Source organism: Cynocephalus volans, chromosome 10 (assembly GCF_027409185.1).
Source record: "Cynocephalus volans isolate mCynVol1 chromosome 10, mCynVol1.pri, whole genome shotgun sequence".
In the NCBI taxonomy this organism is placed as follows: Eukaryota; Metazoa; Chordata; class Mammalia; order Dermoptera; family Cynocephalidae; genus Cynocephalus; species Cynocephalus volans.
The window spans coordinates 72,436,724-72,444,480 of record NC_084469.1 but is presented as its reverse complement, the minus strand read 5'-3'; positions in this window follow the sequence as shown (position 1 = coordinate 72,444,480).

The window sequence follows — 7,757 nt, the reverse complement described above, 5'->3', positions numbered from 1 at the left end:
GCCTATTGTGATTTTTTTTTTTTTTTTGTCCAGTGAAATATCATTTTGAACTTCAAACAATGACTTTGGGCATCTTCTCTCCTCTCTCTCTTTTTTGGTAAACCTAGATTTGCACATGTTGGGCTAAAAAGGACTCCTTATAGAAATATATTCTGTGCTTGATTTGGATGCCTGTTTTTTAAACACAGGGTCAGAATGTATCTTTCTGGCAGGACTGCTGTTAGCTTCATTCCATGCTCTAGTTTAAGCAGCATTCTAGGCCCCAGGTTTTAAAGAAAATCTGTTTTAAAAGACTCTTGTTGCTCTGATCATTTCTGTTGCAAAAGCACAAGGATTGCTTTTACTTTGAAGGCTCCTCAACTGCTGCCCTTACTGCTTAGTCTGATGTTCAAGGTCTCATCTTCCACTCTACCAAACTCCACTTCATAACTTGGTGGCTATAACAACAGATTTCTGGATATTTCTCAAAAGGTCCTCTACCCCTGAGTATTTACACAGTCTTTCAATCTAAATACAATCTTTCCTTTTTCTCAGATCAAGACTTTTTCATTAACAGTCGTCTGTCTTCCTAGCCATTTTAAGCTAAGTGAATGCCTTTTGTCCCTATTAGATACAACTCTACCAGAAGCCTTCACTGACTCTTTAAAATTGGTTTGGTGTCGCTACTTTTAGCTCCATAGACCAAAGGGCATGTATTTACAATAGGAGAGACCTTTAAAACCAGAGGTGAGTATAATACAGTACCTGGTACACAGTATAAAGGTGCTACAAAAATGAATGCTAAGGTGACTTTCACTGTAAAAATATCTATTTGTGTCACTACACTTTGAGTCACTGGAAAATTGCAATCCTATAATTTTCATATTTGAATCCTTCTCCCACAAAAGTCTTGTGCATGATAGCTGCCCAATAAATGTATAACCAGAAAATTCAATTCAATTTGGAATAATATTATCTATTGCTAAATGTAATTACCATTTATTATAGACAGTTAAGTATAATGGGAAGAACGTATGCAGTGAATTTTCAATATTATCTGTCTTCGTGAATTAAAATAGCCACAAAACTATTAAGCATTATTGCCATTTTGTGTTAAATAATTTCACTTTGCTAAAGATTCCTATCCTTCAATGGAGAAAGTTCCATAAACTAAAAGTTGTCATGAATTGCCATTCTTCAGTCATTAGCTCTTAATAGTTACTCACAGGTTTTTATAGCTATCCCATTAATTGGAATTGAGCAGAGAAATCACCCATAACAGCATTCACTTCTGGGACCTCTTTCAGTATTTCTGCCTTTAGGGGTAAATGATTTCCTTGGAGTAGTCGTTTGGGACTGGTCAAGTTCTCCAAGAATTGTTAAATTCTCTGGACAACATCTCTAGTGTAAACTTTTATCTAAATAAAGAAATTTTTAGCTCTGCAACCAGCTAGACATATCTGGGTGACATTTTCCACCTTTGTCTATACATAATATGCCCAGCCTTTGGAGAAGTGTTTGGTAAAACACAAATTTGTTGTAAAAAAATTAAAATATCACCCGCACTGTTTTTAAAAGAGAAATATTTATAATAGCTGGAAGTCATACTTAAGATCATAACATTTTGGGATATACTGTGTTTGCAGTCAGATGTGAAATCAATGTACATTGGGTCAAGACAAGGAATATTTCTTTAGGCATTTCTAAAAAGGAAAAAAGAAAGATGTCTATATAGCCTCAGTGTCTCCAATGACCTAAATTCTCCAGGCAGTTAATAGAAGATGAAAATTTAAAAAGAACATGAGAGAGAACAGCGTTTCATGATTCAAGGATGTTTCTTTGGGGAGTCAGGCTGCAGAAACAGAATATGAACTTCATCTGAGACTTGCTACATCCAACTGTAACTTCTCTCTTTCATCTGCACATTAATTTATAGTAAGTTGCACCATAAATGCAGTGACTCACAGGAAGAAAACTGACACATTCTTTTTATAAAAGAAAGAAAATCTGTAAAGCTAGAACCGGGAATATAAAACCAAAGAACTCAGCAGGTAAACAAGTCATTTATCACTATTCTAGGACTTTGTACGAGGAGAGGCTCCAGAGCTCATAAAGTTGACTAGACAATTCCAATGATCTATGGGAACTAACCAACACCTTTCTGAACTCTGAGGATCATAAGTCAGAAGAACAACCAGAGTGGAAGCTCTGGATCTGACGTTAGAAAAAAAAAAACAGACATAAAACAAAATTAAAACTGCAGTGGTCATAGTAGTAAAATATTATTATTAGAGGTTTGTAGAGTTAAATGAGACCATCACTGGAGTGGAAAAATTTAAGTTTAAATGCTTTTCATATTTGAAGAGTTGTGAAGTTGACAGCATGCCCTTGAGTCCCTTTCAACTCTATTTGATTTTATTTAATGACATTCAGGCTTCCATAATCTCCCCTCTGTCTAGTCATTAGGACTGGCAAGGATGGAGGACCAGAAAAACCTCATATCCAGCAAATGTAGAAATTAAATATTAATAGTAGGTAGAAATAAGCAATTCCAAACTGACCAGTTCTATAAATGGAAGATGGACTTTGATTCATTTTTTAAGGCCATAGGTCATGATAAAGAACATTTATCCTCCAGACATTTCTAATAATACATGAGTTGTAGTTTATCGTCTTTGCCCCACCACTCCATACATCTTGAAAAAAAAGGGCCAGTGGACTTTATAAATCATCACAAAAAACCCCTTTACTTCACTGATGGGGATATTGAGGCTCAGAGAGCATAAGTGAGTTATATGCTGGGAGTTAGAGTAGCCATAAGCCAGAAATAGATTCTAGGTGTGAATGTGTCACTATCATAAATAACTATACACTGTTGTTTGTTAGTTTTACTCTTTTTATTTCCCAGAAGAGAAGTTGATATGAATTCTAGGATTCCTGGCTATTCCCCAGAATATGATTTTTTTTTTTTTACTTATCTTTTTTGAATGAATGAAGAAATCCCTTAGCTTTCTAAACCAATATTTGCTGATGCCATATAGGAAATGTGCTAGCTCTTGGCATTGGGTGTATAGAGATATGTACATCAAGATTATTAATCAAGGAATGGACTTTATTCCAATGCCATCTATTAAAGGATTTAATCTTTTTCATTCCTAATAGCTTATTAGCTGCTGCCCAGATTCACATATGCTGAATGGGATGTCTTGAGATTACCAACTTTCTCTGATTGCCTAAATGGTGTCAGGACCTTCTGGGGAGTACCAGGGATGCCTACATGAAGGCTGATATGTGTTTATACACAAAAGCTAACATACGTTTGGAAGAAAGGAGAAATGGGTGCTTTTTGATGCATGTTGGCTTCTGATAAGCTGTGTTATTTTGAACATGTCACATCCTCTCTGAACCTGGGTTTTATCAAGCAATGCTCTTCAGTTACTTTTACATCTAAAGAACAGTTGGTGATTCCAGGAATTTATTATCAAGTGTTGACCAAAATATGAGAATTATCACTAAAGACATTGAGCAGATGACATTCATAAGTTTAACTATTTTTATTATGGATATAATTATTGTCACAGGTCCTTGAAATACAAGAACATTTTTACTGAGTAATTGCTCGATATATCATGGTGTTGATGGACATCGAAGCCAGGGGCTCTTCTTGTTATTGGCCACACAGGTGATGCTTCCCCATCACTCCCCTGCATTGCTATACTGAAGGACAAGCTCACAAAGCTATTGCCCCAGGAAGGGCAAATTGTGTAAACTATTAAGAGATCCCTAGACTGAAAAAAAGACAGCTGAATTTCTAGTGCAAGTTCCACTATTTATGAGAATGTGGGTAAATCACTTAAAATCACAAGGCCCTAGCTTCCATAATTGTAAAATGAGATGCTTTTGATATATTTATTTCAACACAATTTTTCATAGAAAGAGGACTATAATTTATTCCTTTCACTAGGGTATTCTTTTATGGCCAGTTGGGTAGGCTGTGGAGTGGGAATAAATTTAGGTTTATCCTTATGCCTGCTAGATTGTTAACACCTTCTAGAATACTGTGTTGGGGAATATTGTGAGACCTCACCTTGATATAGAACACTATTGCTGTCATCTATTCATGATGGCTATTAGGGATACTGGAATTGTGTGCCACATATCAGTTTTCCTGAAGATCATGCTGCTGGAATTTTTCTAGGTGTCAGGTGTCTCAGCATAATGATGGAAGTGGTTCCTCACCTATAATATGTTTTAGGAGGGTGAGGGTATGGGAGGAGTCTAGGGTGAATACCTGGGTTTTGTCTTGAGATTCAGAGCATGTATCATTTATCAGTTATCTACAGTCTGCCAAACATTACACAATACCATTTTCTGTGAAGATCAACAAGTATCAGCTCTACAAATAAATAAGCGTGATTGCTAGTGTTAAACAAAAATTATTGGAGTCCATTGTTTTGAACTCAGCTCCTGCCCTAGCCCTGGTAGACCAGATCAAACCAAAATGCCACGTGCTAAATGCTAAATGCTACATAATCAAACTGAAACTTTAAGGAAGCAGAAAGATCCCTGAACAGACCAGTTTTTCCTGAAAACAGGAGATTTTAGTCTACCTGAGTCAGCATAATAAAGGAGTCTCCTCTGCTTTGACTCTTACAAAAAAAGTAACCTGAAGTAACCTGATGTTCACCAATCAGCTTTTTTCCTATTCTCTTTCTTGTTCGCACCTTACAAAACCCACTGTTCTGTCATCACCCAGTGGTAACTCTCTATTTTGTAGAACAGAGGCTGCCTTGCAATTCATAAATCACAAGTAAAAGCCAATTAGATCTACAACTAAATTTGTTGTAATTTTGTCTTTTGACACTAGCTACCAACCCAATACTTTCCTCACTAAACAGATTTTTTTTTTTCACAGAAATACATTACAATTTTCCTTCCTCCCAATACAGAAAGTGCTTATTATATACAAGTTTGTAGATGATGACATCAAGAGAAAAATGAGTTGATATCGATTGAGCACCTATTTTGTGGGAGGGTCTGGATAAGTCAGGTTTGCCTTTTAATCTCAGAAGTTAAGATGTGGCAGAGACAGACAGAGACACTGCATTCAGAGGTTCTGTGACTTCACAGTGGTGAGAACAGAGCCAGAATTCAAATGCCTCATTGGTTTGACTCAAAGACTCTTTAGATAAGACACTTCAGAAAGTTTAAATTTTAATTTTAAATGCTAAACAGTTTGAATTAAAAGATATATATGTCATCTCATTATTTATTAAATTTTATAATGCTGCTAAGTTCTTACGTTCCCATTCCCTCCTCCTCAACCCCGAAGGCAAGAATGAAATAAGTTGTTCACCTTTCTGAGTTTGGAATCTGTGAGATCCTGCATCCCTCTTATATTAGTTCTGCTGCCCATGTCTGGCACATGTTTTGGCTAGAAAAAGAAACTATAATGAACAATAACATGAAATAGCTGATATCCCTATAAACAAAGCTCATAAACTACATTGTCTTGCCACATGTGCCTGCGAAAGGGTCCCAGTATTCATGATCTGAAATAGCTAAGCTAAACCCCTTACAAAAGGTTTTTAATGTATCAGTTCAAAATTCATAGCCAAGTGTAGTTGCAGCACAAACTTGCAAATTTGTACTCAGATTAGGAAAAGTTATCTCAAATATTGACATTGTGCATCCCGTAGAGCTAAAAATCTTCATATTTTTAGTACTTCCAGTCATTAACAAAGGGTATTTTTTTTTTTTGCCAGCGTATGCACACTTTTATTTCAGCAAAATTAAATTAAAAAAAGAAAAAAAGAAAAAGCTATGATGCCATAGTGTTTGGAAATTACCACCATAATTTTTATGCTTGACATAAGGTGTTCACGGAAGCAGTTATACTGAATCCATCTTCCAACGTAATAAAAATAGATGACGCTCACTGAGCACTTATTATGGGTTAGGCACCATGCCGAACACTTAACACACAGTAACTCACTGGATGTTTTCACTACCCTGCATAGAAAGTAGTGTTGTTATCCTTGCCTTACTAAAGAACTAATAGAAGTTTAGAGAAATTTAGTGATTTGCCAAGTTTATACATTTAACAAATAAAAAAAAAATTAGAATTCTAATTCAGGCAATTGATTTTATGTCCTGTGTTCTTAACAAATATGCTATAATGCCCATGAATAAAGATTTATGATAGTAAACTACTAACACAAAAACTAAAAAAAGACACTTTTAATACCTCGCCATTGTTTATTTATTTCAATTATTTACATTCTTTCTTTTCATTTTCCTTTACACAGAAAAAACATATGCCTATTTTAAGTAATATTCTATATTATTTTATAGTTTCTTTTACTTAAGCAAATAACATGGTGTTTATCATATAATGTTATTTTGGAAACCGTATTTTAATGTTTGCTTAAAATTTTAGCATATGGAAGAATAATTTAATTGGCCATTTCCCTCTCCTTGAATTTACAGTTTATTGCCAACTTGATGTTGCTATATGTGAAGCTTTACTTTGTATTATTTTCTTAGAACAAGCTACCAGAAAGTAACTCTTGCTTGGGTTGTGTTCTATTTTTGTGTGGGTACACACATTTTGCATTTATATTACAGATCTGAATTACAGATGCCCTTTCTTAATTTTTTTTTTCATAGTTGTGGAACACTGATGATTTGCTTTCAGATATTTAAGAATATTTGTTTGTGGCATCTGCTTGACATGGATTGAAATGTTTATCTGTTAAATTTGTTGGTGGAAAGTTTCCCTTTTCCTCTCACTACTGTATTTAAGTTGACCTTGACCTCGGTGCCCTGCTGAACTTGTCTAATGGGGGCTGACATTCTTTGCCAAAATGTAGTAGTTACTATGTTTAAATACCAGAACATCTTCAATAATTACTAACTGTCATCATGAAGAATATGCAAATTAACATAAGGAAATGGTTGTAAAGCATGGTGTAGTTCTTTAATAAAATTTAATAAAAGTTTATATTCACACCAACCCACATATACAAGATAATTAAAATAACCTCCTTTTACTAGTTTTAAATCTAAAAATACAAAAAAACCCAGGAATAATTAAATAGAACTAACTTCACATGGTTAGTAATAGCAATCAACTACGAGGATCTTTGAAATGGATCTTGTACTCCACCTCATTTTATCTTGGTCCACCTTTTTTCACTCTAGATGTTGTTACAGTAAACAGCTGCACACAGTAATTCTGTTACATATTCAAACCTGGAAATATGAGAGAGTTAACACTTCATGCAACAACTCCTGACTAGATGCTGGTATATAAATATTCCTCTTTTTCTTTCCTTGGGGAGACTTCTGAGGTGCATTCTGCATAGCTCCTGAGAGAGTCCCACAAGGGACTGAGTCCCAGTTGCTCACATTGGTCACCAAATCCATAGCACACCTTTGAATTTGTTTTCCCTCCTTCCTACTTTCCTCTTTCAATTCCTGAATCCTGTTCCTTGGGATAATTTCCAAAATTCGAGTACCGAAAACCTTGTTTCTGTTTGCTTTTTGTGAAGAACCTAGGCTAAAACATGGAGAATTTGTGCATTTAATTTGTGGATAGAAAATTTCAAAAGTGGATCTTAGGGTAAAAATTCTGAAACTCAGGAGAAATGATAGAGGTTTTCAATCTAGGGGTGCTTTATTCTTTGTTTCCAATATGTGCTCATTGCAAAACATTTAGATTAATAACTATGGACCTTTTTAAAGAGAAAAAGAAACTTACCAATATTTTCAATTTC